Below are 12,236 nucleotides of genomic sequence, written 5' to 3'. Positions count from 1 at the left end.
TTTTTTTAAATAGAGTACATGGAGACTGTGGTTGTTAAGTATGAATTGTATTTTTAATTCAAATGGCTTATGATAGTGTGAGCATGCTTGGCTGGTTTATTGTATTGAAATTACATGAATTGTGGTTTGCCGTGCAAATTAGTTATTATAAAAAAATTACCTTGTTATGCTGTTAAACTATTTTATGATTATAGTGGGGCTGACCTACACTGCAGTGGCAGATTTTCGTGGACCATCCTATTAGAGAGGCTCGGTAAACCCGACTAATTTATTTTACCTTTGTGGGAGAGGCACGTAGGGTAACTCTTGTGGAGGGATTTGAGTCCACTTCACGCTTTACCACCACGTGAAAGTGAGATTTAGCCAACGCCAAGGGACGGCTATTTTATATGAATAAGTCGTTTTAACAGCCTTGACAGACTCGAGTGGATGCTTTGATGACGATCAAGTATCTCCGAGGATGAGTTTTGGCATGAGCTAAATTTTATGAGAAACATAAGCCTTGAAAATTATTTTAATTGAATTATAATTGTTTTCATGGGATGGAATAAATTTCTAAGTTATGAAATGCATATTGGGATGGGATATTTTATTGTCTCTATTTACTCGGCTTTAGATATTTTAGATGGTATCTGTTTACTCATTGGGATTATAAAATCTCACCCCTTTTTCCTATACATTTTTCAGGCTCAGGATAGTTTTTTGATAGTTGATTAAGACGAGAATTAATCTCGGAGTTGCATCCTAGAAAGTAAAGGTTCGTAGCCCTACATCTTCTTAGTCAGTTGGGGGCCCACGTGTCACTGTAAAAGTAATTTTATTCTTCAGTTATTTGATTTAAAGTATGTATGAATATATTTAGCTTTTATACCATATTTTTGGGGAGTTTTGGTATTTTCAAAGAAAAATGACAAAAATGCCCCTGTGAGCTAGAAAGTAATATTTTATTGTTTTGATTTGGAAATGACTTATAATTTCTTGAAATGTGAGATTTAATAACTGTCACTCACCGGGGATATGCGAAAGCTGATGTTAAACCTTGTGAGATTTTGATCGGCATTCGAGGTAATGAGTGCCTATCGGGACGTCGCGACGGTTGTCACGGGCTCGATGGGAGTTTCGGGTCGTGACAATTTTATTGGTATCAGAGCATGGTTTAAATATCAAAGATTTTGATTTTAAAGCTTTGAATTTTAAAGTTTTCGATTTTAAAGTTGTTTTAAGAAATCCACATTGACACTGCGTGGCCCCGAGTTAGGTTAAGTCAGGTTAGATTGAATAGGATGAGATGAATTTGAAAGTATATATTTTACTTATTATATGTGATAAGCACAAGAGGATATAAATGGTTATGGAAATTGTGATGTAAGCTTGAAGGGAAACCAAATGGTTGAGAATGATTAGTGTAGTAACTTTAAATATAGATGAATAACATTGATCAAGTAAACTCTAATAGCCACCGTGCCGCGGTGCTAAGAACACTTCATGTCTAAGACGCATGAATAAAATGAGACAGATGTGAAGTTGAATTCACGAGTTGACCTAAGGTCATTGAACTTAATTTTAAGTTTTGGTAATTGGAGTTTTAAGGTTTTGGAAGGTATTGATATGAATGAGTTAAAGCTGAAATGATTAAAGGCATTCCCTTCGGGGGAAGTAAAAGGTCTGGGGTTTGATACTTGGTGTATGCGGTCCTGCAGGGCCAGGAAGCCAACGGGATCAATACAGATATAACAATACCTTGGAGTGGACCCCGGATGAGGAGGCCACATGGGTGGGCCCCGAAGAGAATGCCACATAAATGGCTAAGTTACGAGTTAAGTGATCACATGTTGTGAGACATAAGTTTAAGATAGATATCCCTAAGGAAATACTCAAGAGAAGTTCTACCGTGGATCTTGTAAAAGCAAGCACTAAGTTATGTGATTATAAAAAGGAAGCGTATGGAAAAATATAAGAGAATATATTAGTTTGACTTACTATAAGAGGGCAAAAGTTGGATGGCCATGAGTGGCTTGTAGGTAACCCAGGAATGTATAGGTAATTGTGCAAGGGAGCTATGATCGATAGATAAGGGTAGAACTTTAATGATGGGACAGTGTTCGCTACGTTAAACCTTGAACTATAAAATATGGATATGTATCCACCTTATGAATACTCTGATGTGATAAATTTGAAAGACTTTTCACAATGAGAAAACATTAAAGCTTAAGGAGCAAATGGCTATACAGTCAAGTTAGACTCATGACTGACATGTCACATAAGTATGAGGATGAGATACAAAGCAATATAGAGGCATGAAAGATGATTGAAGACAAAGGGATGACTTTGAGGAATTGTGATACTGCATCGTATTCAATGATCATATCAAGGTAGATCTTGGAAGCATAAATGGGATTATAAGGCATATACACATATGTGGGGTTGATGTTGTGATCAAATAAAATGAAGAATAATTTTTAGTGAATTAAGATTCAAACTTAATATATGATGAGTGATGTAAGTAGTACAATGATAAGAAATTTTATCAGAAATTGAACTATGTGAACATAAGAGATTCTGGGAAATAGTCAAGGAGATAATATCAAGGAAATATGATCTATAGCATAGTTAAGCTGTACGAGATGGATTAACATGATTAAGAAGATTGATATTTTATACTTGTGAGATAAATAGGAAATATGTGGAAATAATGGAAGAAAATACCCCACATTTCCTTTGAGTTTGATAAGTGAAATTTTGAGGACAAAATTTTATTTTAAGGAGGGTAGTGTTATCAAACCCTGCTCTATAAAGTAATTACGGTGTCATTCACATACTCGATAGAATGTTTGTATATTGAGAAAACCCAAGAAATTGACAAAAGACGATATTGCCCTTAGAAGTACAGTTAAGTCGATTAAACATCGAACAAGATAAAATCGAGATCTTAAAGATGAAGTTGAGAATTTCAAAATCCAGGGATGACTCAAAATGGTAATTTGGAGTTCGAGGTCAAATTTGGAGTCAATCCAAAAAATTGACCGATTAGGGGCAAAACGGTCATTTTACAATTTGAGGACAAAATGAGAATTTTTAAAAAAGATTTTCTTAGCCCCATTTGACATGTTTGAGTATGACATGAGTATTGAAGTACAATTGGAAGATTTAGCAGTGAAAAATATGAGTTTTCAGTATTTTTAGAGTATAAGGGCAAAATGGTAATTTTACCATCCGGAATCGAAAATTTAATTTTTGAAAGGATTTTGACCAAATTTAATTATTTGGAGTGTGAAATGAGTATGAGAAGTGAAAATTATGCATTATGGCAAATTTTCAATTTTGGGGGTAAAAATGTAATTTTTCAAAAGTTTAAGGGCAAAAGTGTAATTTTGAAAAATTTGCTCGACCAAAACTTTGGAAAAATCTGAAAATTTCACTTAAGACTTGGATAAGTTAAAGGGAATGCATGGTGGAAAAAGTAGGACAAGTGGATGGCTAGAAAAAAATGAATTAATAAAATATTCAAAATATGAATAAAATAATATTATTTCATTAAACTAATAAAAAGGCATAAAAAAAAAAATCAGCCCATAACCCATTCTTCTTCTTCAACATTCGGCCAAGCAAGAAACAAGAGAGAGAAAGGAGAAAATAAAACCCTAGCCAAGAAATTTAAAGGGAAAATAGGTGGAAATTCAAAAATCAAGTGAAAAAAAGGTAACATTTCTTAAATTTGTCTTGTGCTTTACCTTTCCCATGCATTTCCCATCATTTTCCATGGTTGAATCATGTGATTTGAGGATGATTTCAATTCTGGTCATATGGGTTTAGAGAGAGAAAGTTGTTAGATAAATTTGATTTTGAGCTATGTTAGTGTTTAGTGTTAGTTTAGCATGTTTATGAGTAAAACAACAAGAAAAATATTTATCTTCTCCATGAATTTCTCTAGGCCGAATCTAGCCAATGGTATGTGAGGATGAGGTTGACTTTATTTTAAGAGAATTGGGTGGAAAAATGATGAATTATGAGGTTGGAAATTAAATGGGAATTTTCGGTGCAATAAATTGAAATTTTTACCCACTAGGGGTAAAAGCGTAATTTATAGTCCGGACTGATAAATTGGACCAAATTCACAGTCATTGAGGTATTGTGGATATAATTGGATAATTGAAATTGAAATGGATGGAATTGGAGTCGAATTGGGGATTTTAGGAATTTACACCGTGTATAGGCGAGTTAGGTCGGACACCGCAATTAAGCGATTGTCTAGACATTTCAAATCCTATCTAGTGCATACGCATGGATAAGAGCCTGAAATAATTTATGATAAATTGACACAATTTATTGAATTTTGTGTCATGGATTATGGATAGGTGGTGAGTCAATTGTTTCGGGTAAGAGACTGCACCCGAGGGCGGAAGATAGGAGTATTTCTACTCCTAATACTGTGAGTAAACTTATTATCGTCTTAATTATCTAGAGTAGTTTTATACAATTGTGTGATTTTATGAAAAATGGGTTTAAATGGTAAATTGTTATGTTTTAGGAGAAATTGTGATTTTATAAAATGATTTTATAAATTTTCTGAAAAATCGAATATTGGTTTTGAAAATAGAGTAATTGGAGACTGCTAGTTTGTGTTGCAAATTTATGGTTTTGAATTGAATGGCTTATGACAATAAATGAGCATGAATGGCTAAACTGATTTTGGTGTTAGAATTATTTATACTGTGTATTCAGCCTTGAGAGGCTAGGTTGCGATAAATTGCCATGTCATGCTAGAATGAATTTTATTGATTGGTGGATTATATATTAATTATTTACTGCAGAGGGGGTTCCGTGGACCAGCCTATTAGAGGGGCACGGTAAACTCCATTATATTATTACCTCGAACGGAGAGGCGCGTAGGGTATCTCCTGGGGTAAAGCTTAGGGTTCACTTCACGCCAAACCACCACGTGAAGGGGAACTCAGCCAACGCCAAGGAACGGCTGTATTTTTCTCAAACTAAAAATATATTTTAAGTGTATATGAAATTTTAACAGCCTTGGCGGACTCGGTTGGATGCCCTGCGCAAGGTATCACCGAGTATGAGTTTTGGCACGAGCCAAAGTTTTAAGAAATTCATAAGCCAAGTTGATTACTCGATTTATATGGATTGATTTTATTTGGTTGAAATGAACTGAAAGGTAATGAAATTACAGTATGATGACTTATTTTAATTGTCTCCATTTACTCGGCTTTAGATACTTTAGATGGTATCTGTTTACTCACTGGGATTATAAAATCTCACCCCTTCTTCCTATACATTTTTCAGGCTCAGGACGGTTTGTTGATAGTTAATTAAGACGAGAATTAATCTCGGAGTTGCACCCTAGAAAGTAAGGGTTCGTAGCCCTACATCTTCTTAGTCAGTTGGGGGCCCATGTGTCACTGTAAAAGTAATTTTATTCTTCAGTTATTTGATTTAAAATATGTATGAATATATTTAGCTTTTATACCATGTTTTTGGCGAGTTTCGGTATTTTGGAAGAAAAATGATGAAAATGCCCTTGTGAGCCAGAAAGTAATATTTTATTGTTTTGATTTGGAAATAACTTATAATTTCTTGAAATGTGAGATTTAATAACTGTCGCTCACCGAGGAGATGCGGAAGCTGATGCTAAGCCTTGCGGGGTTTCGATCGACATTCGGGGTAATGAGTGCCTATCGGGACATCGTGGCGGTTGTCACGGGCTCAATGGGAGTTTTGGGGTCGTGACATGGCCACTACAAGCGCACTCATCGATGTAAAAGAAGGCAGAATAACTTTCAGAGTTGGTGAGGTGTAGTTTAATTTACTATTTTCAATGCAACTAAATACCATTCCTCCACAACTCATTGCTATAAAATGGACTTTGCTGATAAAGGTAAAGGTAATCCTACTCTGCCACTTACAAGTAAGCTAACACCAACTTTTGAGTCAATGCCACCGCCACCACATCTTAAAACTAAGCAGTGTTATGATGAGCATAATCCACCACCTTCTAGTGATCTTGATTTTAAGGTGGGACAACAAGTGTTACTAACCAAATCAGTCAAGCTCTTTCCATGGAAACAAAAATCAAAGTGGTTCGATTCTTACAAGGTGGTTAAGGTCTATCTATGTGGTGAAATAGATATTTATAGTGAAGTTATCGGAACATTTGGAGTGAACGGGCAACGTCTTTAGCATTATTTAGGAGGTGAATTGGATCACCAAAGATCCTCAATTACTCTAGTAGACAACAACAAAAGGGTGCCATAGTCAAGTTAGTGACTACAAAGAAGCGCTTATTCAGAAGCAACCTAAGTTATATCCATTTAGATTTAGTTGTTATTTTAGTTAGTTTTTGTTTTTTCTATTTAAATAAGTAGTTATAACCTGTCCCTAGCTTGGTTTGTTAAGTGTGGAAGTTCAGAAAGCATGAAAACGAGGAGAGAGAAAATTAAAACTTTTAATGCACTGCCACCATTGATAAGGGAGTTTATATTCTTTATCCTATTTTTTAGCTTTTCACATTAAGGACAATGTGCAATTTAAGTTTGGGGGAAGGTTTTATTGTTATTACTTTTGTGATGTTTTTAAGTTAGTTTATTTTCATTATTTTTCTAAGAAAAACTTGAGTTAGATTTAATTGCGTCAATTTCTTTTAATTTACCTATCCAATTATAAGAACTTATTTATATTCTTATCTTGGTTCTTTCAAACATGTGGATAGTGTTTGAGTAGTATGTAAATTCTTATGCTAAGCTTCATTGTTAGGATGTGCTTTCCACTCAATTTAAGCACTCCAAAGTCTTTTAATTGTTGTTTAATTCATAAAATTTGAGAACAGCAACTACTTAAGGAAATATATTCAACTTCAGTTGTGGAGAGTGCACCAGAGTTTCGTTTTTTACTTGACCAGGACACAAGCATATCTCCTAGAAACGAACATGTTCCACTAGTGCTCTTTCTATCTATTTTGATTCCAGCAAAGTCTGCATCTGAATATCCAACGAGATTTCCTCTAAGATACCACAATTTTAAATTTTGTGTGTCTATAAGGTACCTAAAGATTATTTTTACTGTAGTTAAGTATGACTCTTTAGGTTGTTATTGAAACTGTGCACACAAACGTACACTAAATTGAATATCAAGCCTACTAGCAGTTAAGTACAACAAGGATCCAATCATACCTCTATAAAGCTTTTGATTAACGCTCTTCCCTTTTTCATCTTTATCAAGCTTGGTAGAAGGACTCATTGGAGTGCTGATTGACTTTAGCTTCAATATATCAAACCTTTTCAGCATGTCTTGAATGTATCTTTCTTGGTTTATAAAGATGCCATCCTTGCATTGCTTGATTTGGAGGCCAAGAAAGAATTTCAATTCACCCATCATGCTCATTTCGAATTCACCCTGCATTTCTTTAGCAAAGTTTTTGCATAAGGCCTCACTAATAGTACCAAACACAATATCATCCATATAAATTTGAACAACAATAAAATCATTCATGCATTTCTTAATAAACAATGTTATGTCAATGCTTCATCTACTATATCCTTTCTCAACTAAAAACCTTGAAAGTCTTTCATACCAAGCTCTTGGAGCTTGTTTTAGTCCATACAAGGCCTTATGTAGTTTGAAAACTTAATCAGGTTTTTCAAAGTGCTAAAATTCGGGAGGTTGTTTGACATAGTCTTCCTTTTGAATGAAACCATTTAAAAATGCACTTTTTGCATCCATTTGAAATAATTTGAAGTACATGAAACATGCAAATGCAAGCAATAATCTAATGGCTTTTATCCTAACAACATAAGTAAATGTTTCATCATAGTTAATGCCTTCATTTTGGTTATACCCTTGAGCCATTAGCCTAGCTTTGTTCTTAATAACATTTCCTTGCTCATCTACATTATTTCTGAACACCCATTTTGTGACTACAATGGGATGATTTAATGACCTAGAAATTAGTGTCCATACTTGGTTTCTCTCATTTTGATCAAGCTCTTCTTGCATGGCCAATATTCAGCTTTCTTCTTTTTCTGCCTCTTCAAAGCTTTTAGGCTCAATTTGTGAGATGAAAGTTGTGAATTCACATGTTTCTCTAGTTCCTCTCCTAGTTTTGACTCCTTGTGAAATATCACCAATGTTCTGCTCTTGTGGATGATCCTTGATATACTTCCAACTCTTTGGAAGATCATTGTGTTGATTTTCAGTCTTTTGCAAGGTTTCTAAGGATATAGGTTCTACTTCTCTTCCTAGGGAATTTTTTTCACTGTTTTTCTTGTCTTCTAGGCTCATTTCTTCCATTTGTTTTTCAAGTTCATCTGTATGATTTTCATTAGCAAGAATTTCCTTTTGCAAGGCATTAGATTCATCAAAAACTACATGGATAAACTCTTCAATTGCTAAAGATCTTTTGTTAAAGACTTTATAAGCCTTTGAGTTCAATGCATATCCTAGAAATATAGCCTCATCACTCTTAGCATCAAACTTTCCTAGAAAATGTTTTCCATTGTTCAACACAAAGCATTTGTAGCCAAAGCTTCTAAGGTGAGAGATGTTTGGTTTTCTTCCTTTGTATAGTTCATATAGGATTTTTGATATCATGGCCCTTATTGAGACTCTATTAAGGATGTAAGCTGCTATGTTGACAGCTTCTGCCCAAAAGTACTTTGGTAGATTATTTTCATAAAGCATGGTTCGGGTCATTTCTTTCAAGGTTCAGTTTTTTCTTTCTACAACCCTATTTTGTTGAGGTGTTCTAGGTGCTAAGAAATTATGATCAACCCTTTTTCATTATAAAAGTTTTCAAACTCCTCTCCCTTAAACTCACCTCCATGATCACTCTTAATGTTAACTATAACAAGTCCTTTTTCATTTTGAACCCTCTTACAATGATTTACAAATGCAGGTAGAGCATCATTTTTATGAGCAAGAAAGTAAACCCAAGTATACCTAGAGTAGTCATCAACTATCACAAAGCCATATGATTTGCCTCCTAGGCTAGTTATGTTAATTGGACCAAATAAATCAATGTGCAGCAGTTCAAAAGGTCTAGAAGTTGACACAATCATTTTAGTTTTAAAGGATGTTATAACCTGTTTACCTAGTTGGCAAGCATCACAAATATGATCATTCTCAAATTTAAGTTTAGGAAATCTAGTAACTAGATTTTTTTCTTATCAATTTTGAGATAGTATGCATGCTCACATGTCCAAGCCTCCTATGCCAAAACCAGCTATTATTTTCTTCATTTGCCATAAGACATGTTTCATAATTAAGCTTAAGATCTTCAAGAAATATAACATACATATTCTTGATTCTTTTTCCTATGAATGAAACTTTGTTGGTACTTATGTCTATTACTTCACATTTACTTGAATCCAAATATGCTTTAAAGCCTTTATCACACAATTGACTAATGCTTAATAAATTATGTTTTAAACCTTTAACAAGCAACACATAACTAATTTGAGCTTGTGAATTTTTACCAATAGTTCCTATACCATAAATTCTACCTTTTGAATCATCTCCAAAAGAAACGGCACCTCATTTTTTCTTGTCCAGCTGAGCAAACAACATTTCGTTTCTAGTCATGTGCCTTAAGTAGCCACTGTCCATGTACCATGGCTGCTTCTTGTAACACCCCGTAACCCCGTAACCCCGTATAGTAGTCAATATAACCGTATCGATAAGACGAACGGGCAATTGATGTAAATTTAAATGTCAAAGAGCGGTGACACGTAAAAGGAATAGTGTGGAGTAAAATATTCTGCATGCGAGAAAATAGTAATCAAATAATAAAATTTTTATCAAAGATGAATTAGCGAGTTAAAAGGTGATTCAAAAGTGAGTCGGGACAAAGTGAGACATTTTGGTTCTCCAAGAGATAAGTGGAGAATTTTAGAATAAAATAATATTTTATAAATAAAATAATATTAAAATATTAATATTTTATCTGTTGTCAAAATTAGTCATGAAAAATGATTATATGGTTAATCTAATTGGGGGAGAATAAATAAGAAAGAATTTCAAGGAAAAACAACGATAGTTGTACTCGCGTGTCTTTATTAAATAGAGCTAGAGCGGGTAAGTAAATATTTAAATATTATGGTGATACCGCGTTAAAGTACAAACTTTATATTTTGTTTGTACACGTGTAAAGGAAGAAAAATAGAAAGGAATTGGAATTTCATAAATGTTGGAAGGACCAAATTATTAAGGATGAAAGTTTAGAGGGCCACACGGTAAATAAAAAAAAGTTTAAGGATTTATGTGCAAATTTTAATATTTAAAGTTAAATGGGAATTTACTAACTAAGGAAGGTTGGATTATATGGAATATGAGATAGACATGTGATTTGAATGGGTCAAAGAATGATTAAATAAAATATAAGCTGTACATGGAGCATGGAATAAAGAAATGAAAAAAAAAAGAATCAAGGAATAAAGAAGTAAAGAAAGAAAGAATGAAAGGTGAGGTGCAATTAAAAGGGTCAAAAAGCCTTTTGACTTGTAATTGTGATCACATGAAAAAAAAAGGAAAATGATAAATGTTCAAGTCTTAGGCAAATTGCCATGAGAGGAAAGTAAAGAGAAAAAGGAAAGAAATAATAGAAAAATAAATAGAAAAATAAATTATGATTTGGACAAGCCGCCCATGTTTGGATAAAGGAGAAGTAAAATTCAAATTTTAAGGCTTGTCTTTAGGGGGGGTGTCCGGCCATAAGTGAAGAAAGCAAAGAAAAAGAAGATTTGATAAGTGTCATACTTGTGATGTCAACCCCCACACCAAGAAATATCAAAAAAAATTTTTTTGCTTGCAATAAAACCCCATCATTGAGACATAAAAGAAAGGGGAGAGTCAGCTTAGAATAAAAAGAAAGGAAGAAAAAGAAAAGAAAGAAGGTCCTAGAGAGTTTCCACCCGAGAAAAAAAAGAAAAAAAAGAGAAGAAAGAAAGGAAAGGTACGGGTGTGCCCAAAACCAAGAGGAACCATGAGGTTTCCTGCCTCATCTTGAAGGGTTCAATTGATTTATCACTCAAAAAGTCTCTAATACTCAAGAGAGAAGTCATTGAGTTTGGAAGGAAGTGTAAAGTTTGGTTTTGTGATTTAAACAAGATAAGGTAAGAACTTTGGTTTTAGCTTGAACATTTCTTGAAAATGGATTGGTAACTATATGAAATGTCTTATGGCAGTAAAGATTGGCTTGATTGGAGAGGATTTAGAGACATGCAAGCTATCAAAATCATTGGTGCATGATGGATTCAAAGTAAAAAAGAAATGGTAAGTGTAATACCATAATTTGAGACCTACGGTTGGTTGTATATTAGGAGGAAATGATTGGGTAAAATGTTGGCAGCTTGGTAAGAGGAGTATTGGAAGAACACTGAGGTTGCATACAAGAGCAAATCCACCATAAAGGTAAGGCAAACTATATGTAGTGTTTATGGGATGTCTTAGGTACGGTTAGAAGGATATTATGTTGGATGAAAAGCTTGAAACATGAATGTGTGGACGTGCATTGTTGTGAAAGGCTTAAAGGGTTAAAAATGTAGTGTGCATGAATGAAAATTTATGTTGTACTTAGTGGCCGCATGTAAATATGAATAGTGTTGTTCATAGGCTTAGAAATTGCTTGGTGGAAATAGGTTTATAGTTGCTACCGTATGCATGATTAATGGTTGTTAAAAGGATCTAATATGCATGAGCTAGATGATACATGTAAACATGCAAATAATTGAGTAAAACGGGAACAATTGTTGCTACCATGTATATGGTTAAAGTTATAAAAAAAATATAAGATGGATTTGAATGAGGATTGCTTGGAAAGGTTGAAATGGGCACTTAATGATATAAATAAGTTGTTAGTACATATAACGTAAAGTATTATCCAAGTAAGAGATGTGAATTCCTTTAGTGAGCAATGTATCAAGATGTATATGAATATGCAAGGTTAAGTGAGGAAGAGTGGTGATCCTAGCATAGTATGAGTTATTAACATGACGATAATGTTTGAATAAGGAGGAAAATTGAAATGATAAACACTAAGATTATTAGGTTTGGTTTATTGCTAAGAAGTGTGCAAGTGGAAAAGGGACACTGTGGTGATCAACTAAAGGAGAAAACGTAACCGGATAAGTGGCAAAGTAATATCCTACCATTGAAAGTTGAGTAGGGGGTGTCAATTTCAAAACTTCCATATATATATATATATATATATATATATATATATATATATATAT

At 33.8% G+C, this 12,236-nt stretch overlaps 1 long non-coding RNA gene across 1 annotated transcript; it reads left to right on the top strand.

The window, feature by feature from the left end:
• On the top strand, positions 3,655-4,851 carry LOC108663753. Its single transcript, XR_001929765.1, has 3 exons — positions 3,655-3,699; positions 4,356-4,429; positions 4,812-4,851. It is a non-coding gene; the product is annotated as an uncharacterized LOC108663753 (long non-coding RNA).

Source organism: Theobroma cacao, chromosome 10 (assembly GCF_000208745.1).
Source record: "Theobroma cacao cultivar B97-61/B2 chromosome 10, Criollo_cocoa_genome_V2, whole genome shotgun sequence".
NCBI lineage: Eukaryota > Viridiplantae > Streptophyta > Magnoliopsida > Malvales > Malvaceae > Theobroma > Theobroma cacao.
Note: the sequence above shows the minus strand (reverse complement) of the source record. Positions and strands in the feature narration are given on the sequence as shown.